The sequence below is a fragment of the Nannobrachium achirus genome, assembly GCF_963921795.1.
Source record: "Nannobrachium achirus genome assembly, chromosome: 5".
NCBI classification, from domain to species: Eukaryota; Metazoa; Chordata; class Actinopteri; order Myctophiformes; family Myctophidae; genus Nannobrachium; species Nannobrachium achirus.
The window spans coordinates 7620350-7643859 of NC_137814.1; the positions used below are offsets into that span (position 1 = coordinate 7620350).

The following is a 23510-nucleotide window of genomic DNA, read 5'->3' on the forward strand; positions in this document are numbered from 1 at the left end:
CAGATTGGAGGTCTGTGGCTCTTAAATAAAGACTAAAAGGCCTGTTTTATATATATGTATAATATATCGGTATCGTATCGGTATCGGTGATGGCTCCCCTCTCTAGAATCGGTATCGTATCGGATCACAAAAAAGTCTATCGGTCGGTCACTAATTCCGTCGACTAAAACTATGACGAAAAATGTTTGTCGACTGTTTTTTTCACTGACGAAAAACTAAATAAAAACTAAGCTGTAATGACTAAAACTAAGACTACATATATTGACAATTTCATCAACAAAATAAAAACTAGACTAGTGGAGAAGAGAGTCAGAGAGTTTTCAGGTGACTAGATTATGACTAAAACTAAATCAAATTTTGCTGTCAAAAACAACATGTGTCAACCACCTGTAGTTGACCGCAGTCTGACCAGGGGTCTAATAGCTGTAGCAGAGTGGTCCAGACTCAGAGCCTCTGCCTGAAGACCAGGGGTCTAATAGCTGTAGCAGAGTGGTCCAGACTCAGAGCCTCTGCCTGAAGACCAGGGGTCTAATAGCTGTAGCAGAGTGGTCCAGACTCAGAGCCTCTGCCTGAAGACCAGGGGTCTAATAGCTGTAGCAGAGTGGTCCAGACTCAGAGCCTCTGCCTGAAGACCAGGGGTCTAATAGCTGTAGCAGAGTGGTTCAGAGCCTCTGCCTGAAGACCAGGGGTCTAATAGCTGTAGCAGAGTGGTCCAGACTCAGAGCCTCTGCCTGAAGACCAGGGGTCTAATAGCTGTAGCAGAGTGGTCCAGACTCAGAGCCTCTGCCTGAAGACCAGGGGTCTAATAGCTGTAGCAGAGTGGTCCAGACTCAGAGCCTCTGCCTGAAGACCAGAAGACTAATTAAGCAATATATTACACTCGAGGGTGTGCTTTATCATGATTATTGGCACGCCAGCCCTGCTGCAGGAACGAGGCGACAGGCGAGTTCCATTAGGCAGGGCTGAAGTGCCGATAATCAAGATAAACGTGATTTTCATCATGATCATGAGGTATTATGATTATACTAGAAGGAAGATTTTTTTCAAAAAGGTGTACAGAAAGAGTTACAATTATTGTTTTGATGTGTGCCACACCCACCTGTTCATTAAGTATACCTGGTTTTCAGGTGAGTGGTGACCCAGCTCAAGTTGGCCACACCCACAGTGTTGTTGTATGGTAAAAAGAGGAGGATTTTATGATGTTGTTAAATTGGTGTATTTCAATTGGGCCTTTTGACTCGGATAGCTTTCACCTTTTAGGAAGAAACCAAAAATACACCTGAAGACATATTTGCATATTATAACCCCACCTGGGGGTCTATTAGAGTACAGTAATGTTAACTCCATAGACAGTAACAAAACACATACAAAACTGAAAAAGTACAAAACTATGGCAAAAAAAATAATACTTTCTGTAGACACAGAAATGCAGCTCAGTTCCAAAGCCAGCATTCCCCCTCAGGGATCTCTGCTCTCATATTTGCATATCAGGGTCATTTCCAGCCCAACCTACCGTTTTTAACCCCTAAAGGCACAACCAGATAAAACCGAGCCAACCGGCCCTGGTGTTGACTTAGTCTAACATGGTGATGACGATTTCTATGAGGTTTGACTGTTTTCTTCTTCCTGTCTCTGTAGAAGGAGAGGTTCGTCAAACTCCTGGACCAGCTGCACAACTCCTTGAGGATTGACCTGTCCATGTACAGGGTACTGACACACTTTACATACTTTATTAACTTTAAAATGATAACATCTCCATGCTACACAGGCACATCTCCAGTGTTCAAGGTTCAAGGTAGTACTTTATTGTTACATCTTGTGTACAGGTATGAGTAAAACTTATTTTGGTTTGGCTTCCCTTAGACATTGCAGCAGTATACAGTATGTGTAGCTTGTGACTAAATACTATGTTGGCTCTGGTTTACACATCCTGAAAAGTAAAATTAAAGATTTGTTCATACCAACAGTGACGATGTACTACAGTATCATTTCTTTGTAGATTTAAGTTGTTTGTCATATCTGCCCTGTGCCATGTTTGTTAGCAAACGGAAATGTAAAGTGTATTTATTTATTCAGATGTTCAAAGACACGTGTATCGTTATGTGAATTGTATGTTTGACAATGCATGTTGGTCTGATATGTCATGATGGTGACTGACAGGTTGCTTTCTTCTCCATGGTAGAATAACTTCCCTGCCAGCAGCACTGAGAGACTGCAGGACCTCAAGTCCACCGTGGACCTGCTCACCAGCATCACCTTCTTCAGGATGAAGGCAAGCATGACAGAGAGACACAGAGAGAGACCCTTCGTTTTGTTCTTTTCCAACAGATCACTCACATTGCTGCTATTCAGATACAGATGTAATATTCCAGTTACAAAGTAAAGTGTCCTTAGGCATAAAACCCAGAATGAGCTTACCAGATTACCCTATACAAACTAAGAGCTGTCCGTGCGTGCATGTGTACGCGTACTGTATGTGTGCATGTGTGTGAGTACTACAACTGTTTATCATGTAGATAGATAGATAGATACCTTTATTATCCCATTATCATGTACAATTATGACAGCTTTGTTATGAATGAATGAATGAATGAAACTGTATTTGTATAGCACCCTTCATACAAAAATGCAGCCCAGAGTGCTTCACACAACAAAATATAAAAAACTAAACAGCAATAATTACAATACAGCAAAACAAAAGTAAATAAAACGTTAACACAGAAGATAACAGCAATAACAATAGAATAGCAACAAGCAAAGACAGTTAGGCTAGGGTAGGATTATCTAAAAGCAATAGAAAAGAGATGAGTCATGTTATCATGGTAGTTTGATATCATGGTAGTTTGTTATCAAGGTAGTTTGTTATGAAGGTTTGTTAACATGGTACTATGTGTGTGTGTTCAGGTGTTATGAAGGTTTGTTAACATGGTACTATGTGTGTGTGTTCAGGTGTTATGAAGGTTTGTTAACATGGTACTATGTGTGTGTGTTCAGGTGTTATGGAGGTTTGTTAACATGGTACTATGTGTGTGTGTTCAGGTGTTATGGAGGTTTGTTAACATGGTACTATGTGTGTGTGTTCAGGTGTTATGAAGGTTTGTTAACATGGTACTATGTGTGTGTGTTCAGGTGTTATGAAGGTTTGTTAACATGGTACTATGTGTGTGTGTTCAGGTGTTATGAAGGTTTGTTAACATGGTACTATGTGTGTGTGTTCAGGTGTTATGAAGGTTTGTTAACATGGTACTATGTGTGTGTGTTCAGGTGTTATGAAGGTTTGTTAACATGGTACTATGTGTGTGTGTTCAGGTGTTATGAAGGTTTGTTAACATGGTACTATGTGTGTGTGTTCAGGTGTTATGAAGGTTTGTTAACATGGTACTATGTGTGTGTGTTCAGGTGTTATGAAGGTTTGTTAACATGGTACTATGTGTGTGTGTTCAGGTGTTATGAAGGTTTGTTAACATGGTACTATGTGTGTGTGTTCAGGTGTTATGAAGGTTTGTTAACATGGTACTATGTGTGTGTGTTCAGGTGTTATGAAGGTTTGTTAACATGGTACTATGTGTGTGTGTTCAGGTGTTATGAAGGTTTGTTAACATGGTACTATGTGTGTGTGTTCAGGTGTTATGAAGGTTTGTTAACATGGTACTATGTGTGTGTGTTCAGGTGTTATGAAGGTTTGTTAACATGGTACTATGTGTGTGTGTTCAGGTGTTATGAAGGTTTGTTAACATGGTACTATGTGTGTGTGTTCAGGTCCAGGAGCTTCAGTCTCCTCCCAGGGCCAGCCAGGTGGTGAAGGACTGCGTCAAGGCCTGTCTGAACTCCACCTACGAGTACATCTTCAACAACTGCCACGACCTCTACAACCGCGAGTACCAGTCAGACCCCGTAAGTCCTCTACAACCGCGAGTACCAGTCAGACCCCGTAAGTCCTCTATACAACCGCGAGTACCAGTCAGACCCCGTAAGTCCTCTACAACCGCGAGTACCAGTCAGACCCCGTAAGTCCTCTACAACCGCGAGTACCAGTCAGACCCCGTAAGTCCTCTATACAACCGCGAGTACCAGTCAGACCCTGTAAGTCCTCTACAACCACGAGTACCAGTCAGACCCCGTAAGTCCTCTTTAACCGTGAGTACCAGTCAGACCCTGTAAGTCCTCTTTAACCGTGAGTACCAGTCAGACCCTGTAAGTCCTCTACAACCGCCAGTACCAGTCAGACCCCGTAAGTCCTCTACAACCGCGAGTACCAGTCAGACCCCGTAAGTCCTCTACAACCGCGAGTACCAGTCAGACCCCGTAAGTCCTCTACAACCGCGAGTACCAGTCAGACCCCGTAAGTCCTCTACAACCGCCAGTACCAGTCAGACCCCGTAAGTCCTCTACAACCGCGAGTACCAGTCAGACCCCGTAAGTCCTCTACAACCGCGAGTACCAGTCAGACCCCGTAAGTCCTCTTTAACCACGAGTACCAGTCAGACCCCGTAAGTCCTCTTTAACCACGAGTACCGGACAGACCCCGTAAGTCTGCACACAACGGCGCTCGTCGGCTCGTTCGTGCCGCGCCCGCGGTCGCCTCGTCTTTGTATTCACGATGTATGTAATCCTAACCCTTTTTTGGAACCATGAACTTTTAGTTCAAAAATCTGAATTATGAACTATGAAATAGAAATTGTTTATTTTAAAAATGATGAACTGAACTTTGAACTAGTTTCATATAGAAAGTGAACTTTCCCAACACTGGCGGGAGGAGTCCTCCCGGTGGGGGCTCCTCACTGCTAACATATAGGACACAACAGCAGTGACGGGGAGGAATCAATGGGCATAGCGACTAAATTGTGGAGAAAAAGAGGTAAAAAAAGCAAACAAACAAATAATTGAATAACACCCATGTCTCTGTGTGTCTCCCCAGGCGAAGGTGGTCCCCCCAGATGAACAGGGTCCCACCATCAAGAACCTGGACTTCTGGTCCAAACTCATCACGCTCATCGTCTCCATCATAGAGGAAGATAAGAACTCCTACACCCCATGTCTCAACCAGTGAGTCTGACCACCCTCTACTGGTTTACACTGCTAACTACTAACCCTAACCCCATGTCTCAACCAGTGAGTCTGACAACACTCTACTGGTTTACACTGCTAACCCACTGACCCTAACCCCATGTCTCAACCAGTGAGTCTGACAACACTCTACTGGTTTACACTGCTAACTACTAACCCTAACCCCATGTCTCAACCAGTGAGTCTGACCACCCTCTACTGGTTTATACTGCTAACTACTAACCCTAACCCCATGTCTCAACCAGTGAGTCTGACAACACTAGTATACTGGTTTATACTGCTAACCACTGACCCTAACCCCATGTCTCAACCAGTGAGTCTGACAACACTCTACTGGTTTATACTGCTAACTACAAATACTAACCTAACCCTCATATCGTCATTGTCGGGTGGAAACCTATGTCCAAAACCTTCCTTTGTTTTGGTTATTATTTTAAAAATGATTTAAAGTAGTGAAAATAGCCGATCTACAAGCACACAACGCCTCGCAGTGCGAGGCGTTGTGTGCTTGTAGATCGGCTATTTTCACTAGTTTAGTGTGACACTTTTGGATGATGAAGTAGGGCTGTAATTTCCACAAAAAGAAAACGTACAAATCTGAAACTCGGAGACACGAGGTTTCTGCCTGACAGTGACGATTTATATCGTTGGGCAGAAACCCCTACAGTATCTCCCTATTTTAACTTTTTGTGTTTTTTTTTATCTTGATCACATTACAGCGTCACACAAAAGCATCAAAAGCAGCAGATCCACAAGCTCGAAACACGGCACAAAGCGACACATTTTCAGCTTGTAGATCTGCTACTTTTGCTGCTTTTGAATTCACCAGCGTCGGCAGGTTAGCATTTCACCAGCGTTAGTCTTACTGAGGTTAGGGTTGGAGGGTTAAGGTTAGGTTTAGGTGTATCTCCGTCCCCCAGACTTTCGTCACCTCCACGCAGCCAATCACAAGCTTCCACTACCTTAACCAGTGGCCTTGTGGTTAGAGTGTCCGCCCTGAGTCTGGGAGGTCGGGGGTTCAATTCCCCGGCCGGGTCATACCAAAGACTATAAAAATGGGACCCAATGCCTCCCTGCTTGGCACTCAGCATCAAGGGTTGGATTAGGGGGTTGATCACCACTAAGGTCCAGGGACTACAGATGCAAATTAGCCTGTGGCTAACTCTGGCTCATTTACATTGAAGTGAAAACTGACATGTCCATTAATGAGTACTGTCCCTGTCAAATAAACAAACTTTCAAAACTTTCAACCCAGTTGCTTTTTTGATACACTCGGACTGAAAGACCTGCTAAAAACACTCTCCCGTTGTTGTATGGTAAAAAAAATATTATGATGACATTATATCAGTGTATTTCCACTGGGCCTTTTGTCTATAATTAATGTTAACTGATCTTGAACTCCATAGACACACACACAACTGAAAAAGTATAAAACTATGGCACCACCTCTCTTTAAATGATGTTCCATCTCCTCTCAGGTTCCCCCAGGAACTCAACGTGGGCAAGATCAGCGCAGAGGTCATGTGGAACATGTTTGCACAAGATATTAGATATGCCATGGAGGGTGAGTTTGTGTGTGTGTGTGTGTGTGTGTGTGTGTGTGTGTGTGTGTGTGTGTGTGTGTGTGTGTGTGTGTGTGTGTGTGTGTGTGTGTGTGTGTGTGTGTGTGTGTGTGTGTGTGTGTGTGTGCGACTGCGTGTATACTTGAAATACACTTGAAATTATTATAATGCAAAAGTATACATGAGTTACACTTGTAGTCCTCCTAAACGGCCATGTTGAGGACCAACACCAACACTCAGAACACCTGTGTTGGTCCTCAACATGGCCGCTGTAGGACTACAAATGAAACCCATGAATATGAGTGACAATTCTAACAATATTCTAACAAGGTGTTTCAATGTCAATAGTATGAATCTTGCAATTGCCTCTTTTATCCCTTGGACTAAAATCATTTGAAACGGGGGTCCGTGGGCCTCATCACCAGTGTAAATTATGTGGGGTTCTGTGGCGTGAAAAGCACTGGACTGGGAGACGGGAGACGAGTGCAGCCCTGAGTGTGCGTCGGACAGCACTTTATATCACACAGAGAATGTGTTATGTATGAGAGAGGCAGAGAGAAGGGGGGGGGGGATATGACAGACCAGGAGAGAGAGAGAGAGAAATAAAGGGAGAGATCAAGAGAGCGAGAGAAGTTTTTAGTGGAAGGAGGGAGAGAAAGAGAGAGAGAGAGAGGAGGGGGAGGGGGAGGGGGAGGGGGAGGGAGAGGGAGAGGGAGAGAGAGAGAGAGAGAGAGAGAGGAGTGAAAGATAGAAGTAGAGAGGGGAAGTGGAGGGAAGAGAGAAGGAGACTGGGAGAGAGAGAGATAAAGAGAGAGAGAGAGAGCGAGAGAGAGAGCATCAGTGCTAATCAGGGGTGTCACAAGGAGGGGGGGGAGTGGGACTGAGTTACTAGGCCAGATATACAAGCTGCGTGTTTGTATGAAAAGTCGTGAAAATGTGTGCAAATCTTTGAATATATGTATTTTTTAAGCAGACATTTGTAACTAAAATTTTGCTTCTGGGGGGGGGTCCCTGGAAAGATATTTTGAGATGGGTGGCCAATTAAAAAAAATTAAAAAAAATAGCAGATCTACAAGCTTGCAGCGCGGCACTTGGTGCTTGTAGATCTGCTATTTTTCAATAGTTAAAGCACAAAATAATGCGTTCTCAGTCTAAATGGGTTAAACCCCCTCCTCCCCCTATGAAGAACATTCATGGGGGGCCCACAGTGAATCCTTGTACCCAGGGCCCAGAGTGTGGTGTGACACCCCTGGTCTCTCTCTCCTGTTTGCTATGCAGAGCATGAGAAGAACCGTCTGTGTAAGAGCGCAGACTACATGAACCTGCACTTTAAAGTCAAGTGGCTTTACAATGAATACTGCAAGGACCTGGTCACCTTCCAGAAGCACGTACCCGAGTACCCTGCGTGAGTATTAACACTTTAATGTCACCCTACAGCAGGGGTTTTCAAAGTGGGTGACGGGGCACCCTGGGGTGCCGCGACGGCAGTCCAGGGGTGCCGCCAGATAATTTGATAATATTTGGAATTTATTTGGACACTTGCAAAAATATTTAGTATCATTTTAAAGTAGAAAGTTATTTTCAGTCAGTTCTAACCAAAATGGCTATTATCTCAATGTTTTCCTCGCGACATAATCACTAAAATATCGTCACTGTCGGGCAGAAACCTTGTATCTCCAAGTTTCAAATGTGTACGTCTTTTGGTAAAGCAAAGCCCTGCTTCATCATACAAGACTGTCGCACAAAACTAGTGAAAACAGCGATCTACAAGCAACACACAACGCCACGCATCGCGAGGCGTTGTGTGCTTGTAGATCTGCTGTTTTCACTAGTTTAGTAAATGTTTTAGATGAAAAATACAAAACGAACGGTTTTGGACATACAAGGTTTCTACCCGACAACGACGATATGCTATACATTTTTTACTTAAGTAAAAGTACCAATACTGCAATATATAAATACTATAATAAAAAAAAGGAAAAATCTAAATGTATACTTGAGTAAAAGTATGAACGTATTGGCATCGCAATTGACTTTAAGTACCAAAAGTAAACGTACAGAATGTTTAAAAATAGCAGATCTACAAGCTCACAACGTATCGCATTGTAGATCAGCTATTTAGCCTAGGTATAAAACAGGGCTAAAGTGGTTCATGTAGGTTTTATATAATATTATAATTTTATATCTGCAAAGTAACTAAGTTTTCAAATAAATGTAGTGGAGTAAAAGTACAATATTTGGATCCAAGATGTAGTGGAGTGAAGTAAAAATATTGGAAAAGTATTGAAGTTGGATTTTTCTTTAACCGTACTCTCTCCCCATTGGTTGTTTTACAGCCGTTTCCTTAACCGTACTCTCTCCCCATTGGTTGTTTTGCAGCTGGTTCGAGCCCTTCGTCATCATGTGGTTGGACGAGAACGAGGAAGTGTCCAGAGACTTCCTGCACGGCGCCTTGGAGAGAGACAAGAAGGACGGGGTAATTATTATTATTATTATATGTTTTACTACTTGTCATACAATTCACCTGGTAAACCTCACATATTTAATGGTCCATGAACACTAGGGCATTCATCAAATATTAGAATATTTGAATATCAAAGTCACTTTTTTTTTCTTTTTTTTTTAATATATAGTTTATAAAACTTGGCTAGATAGGAAGTCATAAGAATGAGTTGTCAATGTCCCTGGTGCTTAGGATTTTTACTGGGATTTCTCACTTGAAATCCTTGGTTTCTGTTGATTGTAAACAATAATACCGATTCAAAACAGTTTCCCTTCGAACCCCACCTCCACATTTGCCCTCATCAGAACTGAGGGAGTGCTCCTCATACAACAACGGCACCAGAGTTGCTATTGCTTGCCCAGCTGCAGCCCATCAAGCCTAATTTATGCCACGTGCTGCAACACCAGACCTCCAAGCTCACAACGGTCACAACGGTCGCATCGGCAGCCCACTCCACCTCCACCCCCTCCAGCCCCCCATGTAGCCTGAAGCTCCAAACACTAGCATCACACACATACGCGCGTGCACACACTTACGTGCCATGCTGGTGTTGAACGTGGGCAGGGAATCCAGCTGTGATTCTGAACTGTTAATTGTTGCTGTGGTTGAAACGACGATTAAAGTATGGAGGCTGAGCGTGAACCCCTACACAGCAGCCCTTCACCTTACACACACGCACACACACACACACGCACACACGCACGCACGCACGCACGCACGCACGCACGCACGCACACACACACCGTATAGACACAGACGCTCAGCTTTAAATAGCAATTCCCATGCAAAATAGACTAAACGCCTGAGTCAGCATGTGGCAGATTGTGTGAGAGAGAGAGAGATGGGAAGGGGGGAAGAGAAAAGAGAGATGGAGGGAGAGAGAGAGAGGGAGAGAGAGAGAGAGAGAGAGAGAGAGAGAGAGAGAGAGAGAGAGAGAGAGAGAGAGAGAGAGAGGGAGAGAGAGAGAGAGAGAGAGAGAGATATGATGACGATGATGATGATGATGATGATGAAGATAAAGAGGGAAATTGAGAGAGGACTCCCTGGCCAATCAGGGCTCGGTACCAAAGGGGAAAAAAGAAAACTCCACTGCTAATTACACACACGCACGCACGCACGCACGCACGCACACACACACACACACACACACACACACACACAGGTGTGCGGTGCGGGTCACAGCTGTGGTCTTTGTGTGTAGATAGCAGGTTCTCTTCAGCCCCCCCCGCTCCCCCCTCCCCCCTCCCCAGGGTTCAATTACAGTCACCTGTGCACAGCGTGCTGCTGTGTGCTGTGTCAGCAGGAAACGCCGCTCCCCAGACGCCCATCATGACATTCCATCACAACACTGCTCTATAGGCCTGCTAATGGCAGCGCTGTTAATGAGCGCTCTGTTCCCCATCACTGCTCCGCCACCCCCCGCACCCGCAACCCACATCGCACCCCGCGCCCTGCACCCCGCACGCACAGCCCCTTTCACTCTGCCGAGGGGGCGCAAAGGTGTTATCAATGATTACTAATGATGAAGGCTCCGTTCCATTCTGCTCAAACAGAGTCAGGGTGCTGATGTTGTTGCTGGTGAGCTTCACAAGAAGTTTGAGCCAACCAGACTATAAACGGGCCAATCTCCATGATTGGTCAAGTTTCACGTGAAATCATTGCGACCACGTACCACACTAACATAATCCATATATGGCCAAGACAGATGCCCAAGACCATATCTGTCTGGCTGGTTCTACAGACAGGGATCTCCATGTATGGGCATAAAGGGGTATGATGTCAGATGTCAGATGTCATAGACGTCATTCACTTTCACATAACGAATAACTGAGTAAGCATGTTTGGGCTCTCACAGCCTATCTCCATATGGATCTCCATATATGGGTACCAGGGGGCTCCATATATGGGTAACTGGTCCGATATACACTGTGGCCAGATGGCCAAGAAGAATTGGCGCGACCTCACCCTGCATGTCGCCCTGAGGCGTCTTACTAGTATAGTAACAGTAACTACAAGCCTGTTCTGTTGGGGACAAGTCCCTAACGTTTGAGTTAAGGTCCGAGACGTATACGGGTATTGTATGGCCCCATTGGCCCCTGACACACACCAGCATCACTACTTGCATTTGTCTAGCCTCACCGAAATGAAGTCAGCGCAAAGATATGGAAGTGTACGTCTGAGCCAAGCCAGGTCACTCTGCTAATGCCTCTACTTCCTCTGGAACATGAGCCTGAAGCACTTCCTCCCACTTAGCGTCCGTCCATATCACTGACTGATGGATGCTCTGACGTCAGACATCCAGGAGAGAAGGCCTTTTTAAATCAGAAGGCAGTTCAAGGTGAATGTGATCGAATGCATTTGTGAACTTGGGCAACACTGACTCAGTAGTTAGATTGGCTTCCACACCATTTTACACATGGCGGTGTCGTGCGCTGAGAACAAGACCTAGAGCAGGGGTCTTCAACAGGGGGTCCGGGACCCCTAGGGGGTCCTCAGAGTTACTACAGGGGGTCCTCCAAATCTTTGTGTCATAGAAACCTTTTTTATATTAACCATTTGAACCGTAGCGTCCATATTCAGAGAACTTTAGCCAACAATAGCAGATCTACATGCTACATGAGCTTGTGGATCGGCTATTTTCGGCAAAGAGGTTTGGTGTAGAGGGGAAAAAGAGCAGACTAAGTACATTGAAAGTTCAAGTTTATTAAGTGTTGACTGTTCAAGTGGTTAAATATCTGAAAACACAAATTAGCATGAATCCAAAATACACTGATGATTGTGCTGTCAAACAATGAAACTATATGGAATCTATGAACAGGTTGGGGGTCCCTGCTTCATCTCTCTCTCAACTAAGGGGTCCTTGGCCTGAAAACGTTGAAGACCCCGGACCGCGGTCGTGCGTCGTGTCGTCTTTGAATTCACTTTGTATGTAATCGAGCCACTCAAACTATCCAGGTTTGAACGCAGCATGAGACGTTCCTGGGCGTCTTAAGGGTCCCGCTAAGACGTTCCTGGATTCAATGTGTTTTAACATTCCTCTCTCTCTCTTCCCGCTCCAGTTCCAGGTGACGTCGGAGCACGCCCTGTTCTCCTGCTCGGTGGTGGACGTGTTCTCCCAGCTCAACCAGAGCTTCGAGATCATCCGCAAGCTGGAGTGTCCCGACCCGCAGATCGTCGGCGAGTACATGAAGAGATTCGCCAAGGTGGGCGGGGCTTTTTAAGCACTTATACTTCCAGTTCAAAATGGCTCCACAACAGGTTTTTAATGATCTACACGTGTCTTGTGTCGGATGGTTTGACCTGACGTGTCTCTCGTCTCGTGTCTCTCTCTGGTCTAAATCTAGACGATCGGCAACGTGCTGCTGTCCTACGCCGACATCATATCCAAAGACTTTCACAACCACGTCAACAAGGAGAAAGTGGTAGGTCTATACAAATATATATATATATATATATATATATATTAGGGGTGTAACGATACATTTTAATAGCGATTCGATACATATCACGATACATGGTTGACGATACGATACATGGACGATATTGGTTCATTCATGGCGATACGATACGATTCGATTCAATGATTTAAAATCGATATATAATCGAAGGTGTGGATAGAGCAGGTTTTTAAGGCAATGTATTATTATGGATATAAATAAGTAAACACATTGATTATCTGCCAAATACATGGACATTGTACCGGTATATTGACAAACCTGCACCTTGACATGAACACAGAGATTACACACATTTATAGATAGACCAGTGTAGCTATATGGAATGGAAAAGTAATTAAACCCATCCTTTTAAATTTTTCTTCTTAAAAATGCTAAATACAATGCACAAGTAGGTAGTATCGATACAATCGATTCTTTGCACTGCCGATTTGATACGATACAAAATAAAACGATATGATTCGATTTCAGCTGTTTTCATTTCGATTAAGTTAAAAACGATATTTTGATACAGTTACTATATATATAGTAATTGAATTAACTTCTGTCATGTCAGCCGACCTGCTGATGTAGAATAGATGGAGCTCCTTCAGTGTACCAGCAGTCTGTGTTCATTTCACTGACTAAAACTATGACGAAAACTATGACTTCGACTATCTTTTTTCACTGACGAAAACTAAATAAGAACGAAATAAAGACTAAACTACGACTAAAACTAAGACTAAATATAATGACAATTTCATCGACAAATAAAAAGGGTTACAGGCTACTAAAATGTTAGGGAGGTACCCTAATGGAGAAGAGTTTGCAATGTATGTGAAAATATTTTCAGCGTGCAATCAAGTCTAAAATCCGCCATTGTGACGCCACAAGGCCTGCCAAAATACGATTTTGTCAACAAAATCAACCGTCGATTTAGTGTACTAAAATCTTATGATAATTAGTTGACTAAAACTACGCTAAAACATTTCAGATGACTAAAATATGACTGAATGAAATTGTATTCAATATACCACTGCCGGCAGTAGCATCTATGGTTGGCTGCAGCTTGTCGTATAAGTGAATCAGAGCTCTGTAATTAGCAGAACGTTAGCGGACGATGAGTCAGTCTCTCTGCACAAAGACCGAACGCGTCCCACAGGAACGGTAATGAGCAGGATTCTCTCTCTCCCTGCGTGGCCGCATCAATGAATGAGTCTCCTTTTCTGCAAGGCAGCAATAAAACAAACTGTTAGACAGGACCAAACGTTGATGGATTACAGCTGAACAGCTGAGAGGAACGGATGAGGAGGGAGGGGAGGGGAGGGGAGGGGGGGAGTGGAGAGGAGAGGAGAGGAGGAGGAGGGGTGGCAGTTAGTCACCCGCAGAGCTGCCGTCAGGGGCGTCACAAGGGGTAGGAAAGTGGGACTGAGCTACCAGGGCCCAAGGTGGAGGGGCCCTAGTAACTTTAGCTATTGAAAAATAGCAGACACCGAGTGCCGCGCTGCGAGCTTGTAGATCTGCTATTTTTGAAAAGTCGTGAAAATGTGCGCAAATCTTTGAATATATGTATTTTTTAAGTGAACATTTGTAACTCAAATTTTGCTCCTGGGGGGTCCATGGAACTAAATATTTTGAGATGGGGGGTCCTTCACATGAAAAAGTTTGAGCATCACTGACATAGAAACATAGGTTTCTTGGCACACATTTTCACGATTTTTCAAAAATAGCAGATCTACAAGCTCGCAGCGCGGCACTCGGTGCCGCGCTGTGAGCTTGTATATCTGCTATTTTTCAATAGTTAACATTCATGGTGGGCCAGCAGTGAATCCTTGTACCCAGGGCCCAGAATTTGGTGTGACGCCCCTGACTGCTGTGGAACTCATCCACTGCACTGCCAGCCATTTCTAGTTTTTCGTACCTTTTCAAGCAGAATACTTATCTCCTACGATCGGATCGATCGCAAAAAAAAGATAGGTTGCAAAAAAAAAGCTGCCCGCTCGCTATCATTGTTTTCGTAGGCGATCGTTGGTAAAGACAGAGGTTATCTCTGTGCTTCTGTGAAATGAAAAATGCCTGCGTTCGTTCAGTAGTTATTCACCATGGAACACAGCATGTCTCGTCAGAAATGCTATGGAAAAAGGACAGAGCGAAGCTACAGTAGAGGCGCTTCACCAGAACGAACATACAAGACGGACTACACTTTGACTGGAAATATCAAACCGGAAACAGTTTTAAGCCAAAAAGGACATACTTTTAGGGCCTACCTAATAAACCCCTTGATGCGGCGTAGTTTTGCTTTTGTAAAATGTTTTTGGTATATTCATCTTTTAGTCCAACTCGTAGCAACTGGCAAGTAACTGGTGCTGCAAGCTTGTAGATCTGCTAAATGGTTAAAAAGAAAGTGTTTAAAGTGTATCAATGTGTTCTTAACGCAGCTGAGAGTGATTCAACACATGTGTCTGCAGATAGATGTTAGTCATATAATCATAATAATCAGTTAACTTTCCCCCACGGCTGTAGAGAGGTTTCACAGCCTGTGTGGATCGACATAACGTTTTTATCAAGCTCCTGCTTACAGTGATCTGTATATATGAGCCACCTCTGGATAATAAGAGCGTTAACAGCACACACTGCATTATGAGACTGCAGAGTGCTGTTATAGGGTTTTATTAGGATGCTCCTTAATTGCATACATTATGTTTATCAGCTCCAAATGGATGCTGGCACATTTGGGTGGGATGTTCGTTACGAAAGCCTGTTGACTTTTAATTGCGTGCGTGCGTTTCCAGGTTCAGGGAGTTGTTTGGAGTAATGACGGTCCGGATTTATACTCCGTTGCGCCCCGGTGTCAAACACCAAAATAGAGCCATAAAGCTATTTTCCGCTTCAGGGTTGGATGAAAACATTACAACGTTGATGTCCTCCTCACAAGTATAATAATAAAAGCGCTTCAGTACGTGCGTGCGTGCGTGCGTGCGTGCGTGCGTGCGTGCGTGCGTGCGTGCGTGCGTGCGTGTGTGTGTGACAGCCCTGTCGCACGTCGCCTTGCATGCTTGGGCCACCTGCTGTGTCCACTAGTTGGCAGTGTTATTCTTATATGCTCCCACTTTGTATGAGAGTCCCTCCATCAGACTAATTATGACTTTCACAGTCAGCACATCCAGATTACATGTTTTGATATTTGAGATTTTTACTCTCATTGGTTTATTTAGATTGTAACTTGTGGGAAGCGGACACTTAAACTAAAGAATGTCAACCAGTCCTTTATAGCGGGTGTAAACACGTGATGACGCGACCGTAAACTGAAGTATGTGTGTCTGTGCGAGCATCCGTAACATGTCCTCCTCTGTGTCCTCAGCCGTGCATCATCATCAACAACATAACATGTCCTCCTCTGTGTCCTCAGCCGTGCATCATCATCAACAACATAACATGTCCTCCTCTGTGTCCTCAGCCCTGCATCATCATCAACAACATAACATGTCCTCCTCTGTGTCCTCAGCCGTGCATCATCATCAACAACATAACATGTCCTCCTCTGTGTCCTCAGCCGTGCATCATCATCAACAACATAACATGTCCTCCTCTGTGTCCTCAGCCCTGCATCATCATCAACAACATAACATGTCCTCCTCTGTGTCCTCAGCCCTGCATCATCATCAACAACATAACATGTCCTCCTCTGTGTCCTCAGCCCTGCATCATCATCAACAACATAACATGTCCTCCTCTGTGTCCTCAGCCCTGCATCATCATCAACAACATAACATGTCCTCCTCTGTGTCCTCAGCCCTGCATCATCATCAACAACATAACATGTCCTCCTCTGTGTCCTCAGCCCTGCATCATCATCAACAACATAACATGTCCTCCTCTGTGTCCTCATCCCTGCATCATCATCAACAACATAACATGTCCTCCTCTGTGTCCTCAGCCCTGCATCATCATCAACAACATAACATGTCCTCCTCTGTGTCCTCAGCCCTGCATCATCATCAACAACATAACATGTCCTCCTCTGTGTCCTCAGCCCTGCATCATCATCAACAACATAACATGTCCTCCCTCTGTGTCCTCAGCCCTGCATCATCATCAACAACATAACATGTCCTCCTCTGTGTCCTCAGCCCTGCATCATCATCAACAACATAACATGTCCTCCTCTGTGTCCTCAGCCCTGCATCATCATCAACAACATAACATGTCCTCCTCTGTGTCCTCAGCCCTGCATCATCATCAACAACATCCAGCATCCGTAACATGTCCTCCTCTGTGTCCTCAGCCCTGCATCATCATCAACAACATCCAGCATCCGTAACATGTCCTCCTCTGTGTCCTCAGCCGTGCATCATCATCAACAACATCCAGCATCCGTAACATGTCCTCCTCTGTGTCCTCAGCCCTGCATCATCATCAACAACATCCAGCAGCTCAGAGTTGCAGCTGAGAAGATGTTGAGGCCATGGGAGGCAAATCCGTAAGTCACTACCTTATGACCTCATCAATGTGTGTGTGTGGGGGGGGGGGGCTGTAGACTCATCAGTGTGGGGGTGTGGCCTGTAGACTCATCAGTGTGGGGGTGTGGCCTGTAGACTCATCAGTGTGGGGGTGTGGCCTGTAGACTGACTCATCAGCGTGGGGGTGTGGCCTGTAGACTGACTCATCAGTGTGGGGGTGTGGCCTGTAGACTGACTCATCAGTGTGGGGGTGTGGCCTGTAGACTCATCAGTGTGGGGGTGTGGCCTGTAGACTCATCAGTGTGGGGGTGTGGCCTGTAGACTCATCAGTGTGGGGGTGTGGCCTGTAGACTCATCAGTGTGGGGGTGTGGCCTGTAGACTCATCAGTGTGGGGGTGTGGCCTGTAGACTGACTCATCATTGTGGGGGTGTGGCCTGTAGACTGACTCATCATTGTGGGGGTGTGGCCTGTAGACTGACTCATCAGCGTGGGGGGTGTGGCCTGTAGACTCATCAGTGTAGGGGTGTGGCCTGTAGACCGACTCATCAGTGTAGGGGAGTCCCTTTTTTTGCAAGTCTTTCAGTCCGAGTGTATCAAAAAAGCACCTCAGTTAAGGCAAGACCCACCCACAGATCCTTGTGCGCGGAGGTGCCAAAGTCGAGGGGACGAAGATTTACTATTCTGGTTTACAACCTCTAACGGGGCTGAGTCTTTGCAACGCTCAACACAGCGACCCTCTCGCTACCGCTTGCTCGTCAGTGTCTCACATGGCTCAAGGTCGCCTGAGACAGCGCACCTCCGTCATCTCCACCTGAACCGAGGTGCTTTTTTGATACATTCGGACTGAAAGACCTGCAAAAAAGGGACTCCCGTCAGTGTGGGGAGGGGGTGTGGCCTGTAGACTCATCAGCCTATGGCGTTGCTTGCAGCTCAACGTGGAGGCCAGTGACTTCCTGAAGGAGCTGCAGAACAAACTCAACGTGGTGATGGACGACCTCAGCAGGATATTCGCCGTCAGGTGGGTCTGGAATTATAAATGAGAACGTTATCTACAGGGGTTTTAATGGGTCAATAACAAAAAGGTAAAATACTGCTAATAATGATGATAATAATAATGATGATGACTGTGTGTGTGTGTGTGTGTGTGTGTGTGTGTGTGTGTGTGTGTGTGTGTGTGTGTGTGTGTGTGTGTGTGTGTGTGTGTGTGTGTGTGTGTGTGTGTGTGTGTGTGTGTGTGTTGCTACAGTTTCCAGCCTCAGATCGAGGACAACGTGAGGCAGATGGGGGACATTTTGGCTCAGGTCAAAGGTCAAACGGTCCCGGCCAATGGCAGCGTAGTGCAGGAGGCCGACAACGTCCTGGGACCAATCATGGACTTCCTGGACACCAAGTGAGACACACACGCACGCACCTTATTTTGCCACGCCCGAGTTGCCCGAGTTATTCCCGATGTCCGCACTTGCCACTGCCCGAGTTGCCCGAGTTGGCAGCCATTTTGAAAAAAATAAAAAAAATAAAAATTGGACCTCCTTCTAACTACTAGGCATGATCGCGATCGCGAAATTGCCTGTTTAACCCCCATACCAACCCCATCTTTCAAACATGGCAGCCATGTTTGTTTACAAATGAAGAAAACATAATGGCTCATGAATGCCTGAACGGATTTCCAAGCGGATATTTTTGTTTGAAAGATGTGAACAGCATGCACACTCGTGGTGCATGATCTAGGCATGGGCGTGCATGATCCGTGCACTATGAATTACATGGAAGTCTATGGAGACTGGTGGCATCCTGGAACTTCAAAGAGATTTAAGGTGGCAACCATTGACAAAGAAATATCACTTACCCTACCTTTAAGCTCCATACGTACGCACCAAGAGCATTTCATCGTTGTCGGTGGAAACCTTGTACAGTATGTCCAAAACCGTTCGTTTTGTATTTATTAACATTTTAAAGGGATTTAAACTTGTGAAAATAGACGATCTACAAGCACACAACGTAGATCTGCTGTTTTCACTAGTTTTGTGCCACAGTATTATGTGATGAAGGGCTTTACTTCACAAAAATAAAAAAAATAAATTGAAACTTCAACCCGATACTGCCCGACAGTGACGATTTGTTTTGTGAGATTAATTCAAATTGAGTTAAACAGCTGTTTGTGTTATGAGCACATTCATATAGAAGGCGATAAAGCGACGTCATTTATCCTCGAAACGAAGTCGACGTTTCCTCGCGAATACAATCTAACGTGTGATTTAGGCATCACCAAGTTCATAGTACGACGCCTAACATTCGCTGACACTTTTGTCCGATTGTATTCTCGTCAAGCTTCTGGTGTTGTAGGCTACCGCTGATGTACTGTGTGTGTACGTGCGTGTGTGTGTGTGTGTGTGTGTGTGTGTGTGTGTGTGTGTGTGTGTGTGTGTGTGTGTGTGTGTGTGTGTGTGTGTGTGTGTGTGTGTGTGTGTGTGTGTGTGTGTGTGTGTGTGTGTGTGTGTGTGTGTGTGTGTGTGTGTTCCAGGCTGTCCCTGTTCGCTAAGATCTGTGAGAAGACAGTGTTGAAGCGGGTTCTGAAAGAGCTGTGGAAGCTGGTGATAAACACCATGGAGAAGACCGTGGTTCTGCCCACCCTCACTGACACCACGGTACTCTCTCTTACTTTCTCTCACCCTCTTCCTCCCTCTCTCTCTCTCTCCCTCTCTCTCTCTCTCTCTCTCTCTCTCTCTCTCTCTCTCTCTCTCTCTCACTCTCTCTTAACCACTTAAACCCCAGTATTGTGGGGAAGGCTTTTGCAGAAAATAGCCGATCGATTGCTCAAAACGTGGCGCGCTGCGACGTGTTGTGAGCTTATCGTGAGCCTACTTATTTCCCAATACTTTTACTTTTACTCCACTACATCTCATATTCAAATATTGTACTTTCATAAATGTTCACTCCGCAACATTTATTTGAAGACATTCTGCATAAAGAGAACTTTTTGATACCAAAAATAGTCATTGAACAGCTCATTTAACAGTGTACCCACCACCCATTCAGCAGCAGGGTTTTGGCAACAAACACCTACCGTTGCTGACGGCGGTACAGACAGTGGAGAGCTACTTTTAACCACTGTCAATCTGGCATCCCTATTTTGAGCATGTTATTATAGTGATGTTCACTCTTTGTTGTACGCAAGGCAGAGATCTCTGTCAGCTGAAATGTCTGGTGAAATCTAAACTCACTGAATGGCCTTCAAACCTACGCCTGCTGCTGTTAAAATCACTCCTGACAGCATTCCACATGAAAAATCCAAAGTCTTTGTATTGCTTCTTTGACGCTGTTATTGTATTTTTATTATTTTATTTTCGACACAGAATATTTGACCATCCATGGTCAAATATTCTCAGTAGAACAGCGGGTAGACCAAATACAACTGCCACAGTTGTGTTAGTTAAAATGACCACTGAATCATTAACCCTGTAAGCCCCACTGTTGCAGGAGCACAACATTTGTATTTTATCCAAAAAAGGTTTAAATTATTTTCTTTTTGCTCCCCCTACCACCTAAGCATCACCATTGGATCCTATTTTTTAGTATTACAATGCCATTGGCCACAATATTTGCATATGAATACCCCCCACAGAGGCTGACATTCACACAACTTCAAGATCTCTGGAGTCCAGAGTCTGGACGAACAACTCAATCTCACTTTTTCACTGAAGCTATTCCTCACGAAAACATAAGTAAAATGCCTGTAATATTTTTTTGCTGATCATTAGAATGTCTAGATTAGAACATGTACATATGTTATTATTGTGAAAGATATCCCCCAAATGCAAATTAGACTATGATTTATAATAGTAGCTTATAGCTTCCTATTGTAGCTTATAAAACCTTACAAAAACATTTAATAAAAAATAAAATAAAAAAACATTACATTTACCTCTTCAAAGTACTCCTACAACACCATCTGAAAGGTTGGAGAAGAAAAATGGAAGTAGAAATTGTATTTGGGTCTTGCAGGGTTAAAGACGTTGTTCTCAAACATCCATAGTATTTATACACTGACACATCTGTCGTTATCCCATTCTCTCTCTCTCTTCTCGTCGTTAGGTTATTGTAAGTATTCTCTGTGTGTGTACGTACTGTACGTTTGTGTGTCGGTCTATTCTGTGTACAAGCATGTGTGAACACCGTCCTGTGCCATTTTGGTGCAACTCTTTTTGTCCCAGAGGCTCCCACAGTTAAACAGACCCACCTGTCTGTGAACTGAGTCTGACATACCAAGTCTCATCCTTGTACTTTGGGCGCCCCCTTGTGTCAAGGTGGTGCATGTGTGATGGGTGGTGCACGTTGCACAAAGAGACTGCAGCCAGCCATGTGCATTTGTGATAAAAAAGAAACATCCTTGAACTCTGGTCCATGTGTCCTTGGCCTTTATGTCCCCCCTGTCTGTATGTCCATCTGTTCCACACGTGTCCTGACATGCAATGAAACCCACCTCCCCGCTCGCCTCCTTGAAGACCTTGTCCCTGCATCCCCGTCCACCCTGCTAGGTGACCACATCCCCGTCCACCCTGCTAGGTGACCACATCCCCGTCCACCCTGCTAGGTGACCACATCCCCGTCCACCCTGCTAGGTGACCACAGGGTCCCTGCATCCCCGTCCACCCTGCTAGGTGACCACATCCCCGTCCACCCTGCTAGCACTCGCATGACTGAACCTGATTTTGAGATTTTGAGGTGTTTTGGGTTTGCTCAGGAAACTCTGAGAAATGTTCCCTTACATGATTTTTCCTTATCATACAAGCAAAGTCTTGTTTTTTTCCTACCATTTGAGACGTTTTGTAAATATGAAATAAAATGTTTTGAGTGTTTCCTGAGCAATCTAATTCCATTTCTAAATCTCAAAAACAGGTCAAAATGACCTGTTAGTCATGCGAGTGCTAGGTGACCACAGGGATAGAAACTATCCATTACTGTTTCCATTGATCGATCATGCAAGAAGCAATCATAATTGACTAAGTCGATCAGTGTGATTAACCAAAAACAATGCCTTTCCCCCCCCCCCTTTGGATTCGATACTTTCCCAATCTTTTAAGAAATGTTGAACTTACACAAAGTGATTGTTTTAATATTCAATTGATATGAAATAGATCAATTGTATCAACGGTTGCACCCTGCATTCCACTCTCCACTCTCTCTCTCTCTCTCTCTCTCTCTCTCTCTCTCTCTCTCTCTCTCTCTCTCTCTCTCTCTCTCTCTCTCTCTCTCTCTCTCTCTCACTGTGCTCTCTGGTCTCTCGTCCGCAGGGCACTCAGATGATCTTCAACGCTGCTAAGGACCTTGGACAGCTCTCCAAGCTCAAGGTAAGAAAACATACTTTAACCATTATTATATGCTTTAACTATTGAATCAGGGAGCCCCCAGAAACAAATATTTGAGTTACAAATGTTCACTTTAAAAATATATATTTTCTAAGATTTGCTAAAGTTTTCATGATTTTTCAAAAATGGCAGATGTAGTATTCTGCGAGGCATAATATAATGGGAAATTGAGTCCCCTCGCTCATGGTAACCAGTTAACATGTCAGGTAACGTGTTAATGGGGCCAGGTGTTAATAGGATCCAGGGGCGTGCAGAGAATGTTAGAGAGGAAGGGGCTGACATTTCAAAAAGGGCCTTTTGGTGAAAATATCAAAAATAGCAGACCTCCATATCCTGCTTTCAGACCATAGACCCCGCCCACTCTCAGAGTGGACTCTTTCTCTGGTCTGGAGCTGAGTACATGAATCGGGATTTATTTTCGGCCCGTCCAATGAGCGTGGGGGGTGGGGGTGGGTCTAACGAATATCCAATCCGCGCAGCAGTTCCGCGCAAAAAAGTCCCTCCCCCGTAAATCGCTCAGAATAGGCACAGTTTCAGACTACTGCTTGAGCTGAGTCTGAGATCAGGCTAAGCAACTCGTTGCGCTGTTGCGTGTGTGTGCGCTGCAACGCGTTCAACATAAGATGCTGCATTCAAGTTCAGCAGAGTTTGGAAAAGGCAATTCTCTTGAACGCTGCCTTCAGCTATGGCATGGAAAGAGGGCATTTGCATTTCTTTCACCATAGTAAAAACTGCATTCATGGTCTGGAGAGGGCACTTTTTACAGATGGATAAAAGGGCACAGGCTCAAGCCCCCTTTGATGTCTATGTGTGCACCTGCCTGATAGGATCAGTCATGTCCTGGTCTGCCTCCCTTTCAGGAGCACATGGGACGAGAGGAGGCCAAGGCCCTGACCCCTAAACAGTGTGCGGTCATAGAGCTGGCACTGGACACCATTAAGGTACACACACACACACACACACACACACACACACACACACTGCAATGCAATTACTTTAATTTGTTCTGTCCGAATTAAAGTATTTATAATTTTTTTGTTGTTTCTTCTTTTTTTTGCAGATTATTTATTTTTTATTATGTTTAGATTTTGGTTTCGAATTAGTTTATTTCGATAGC

General features: G+C 44.6%; 1 pseudogene across 1 annotated transcript in view; it reads left to right on the plus strand.

Moving 5' to 3' along the window:
• The window catches only part of LOC308284783 (protein unc-13 homolog A-like), a 155038-nt pseudogene that overhangs the window by 124658 nt on the left and 6870 nt on the right, over positions 1-23510 (plus strand). Inside the window, exons 25-39 of the transcript in view lie at positions 1639-1707; positions 2183-2272; positions 3760-3894; positions 4919-5046; positions 6546-6631; positions 7908-8034; positions 9009-9105; positions 12192-12335; positions 12477-12554; positions 16970-17046; positions 17957-18045; positions 18274-18417; positions 19549-19672; positions 22319-22375; positions 23254-23334. The product of the transcript in view is annotated as a protein unc-13 homolog A-like (transcript). The remainder of the gene's footprint in view (positions 1-1638; positions 1708-2182; positions 2273-3759; positions 3895-4918; positions 5047-6545; positions 6632-7907; positions 8035-9008; positions 9106-12191; positions 12336-12476; positions 12555-16969; positions 17047-17956; positions 18046-18273; positions 18418-19548; positions 19673-22318; positions 22376-23253; positions 23335-23510) is intronic.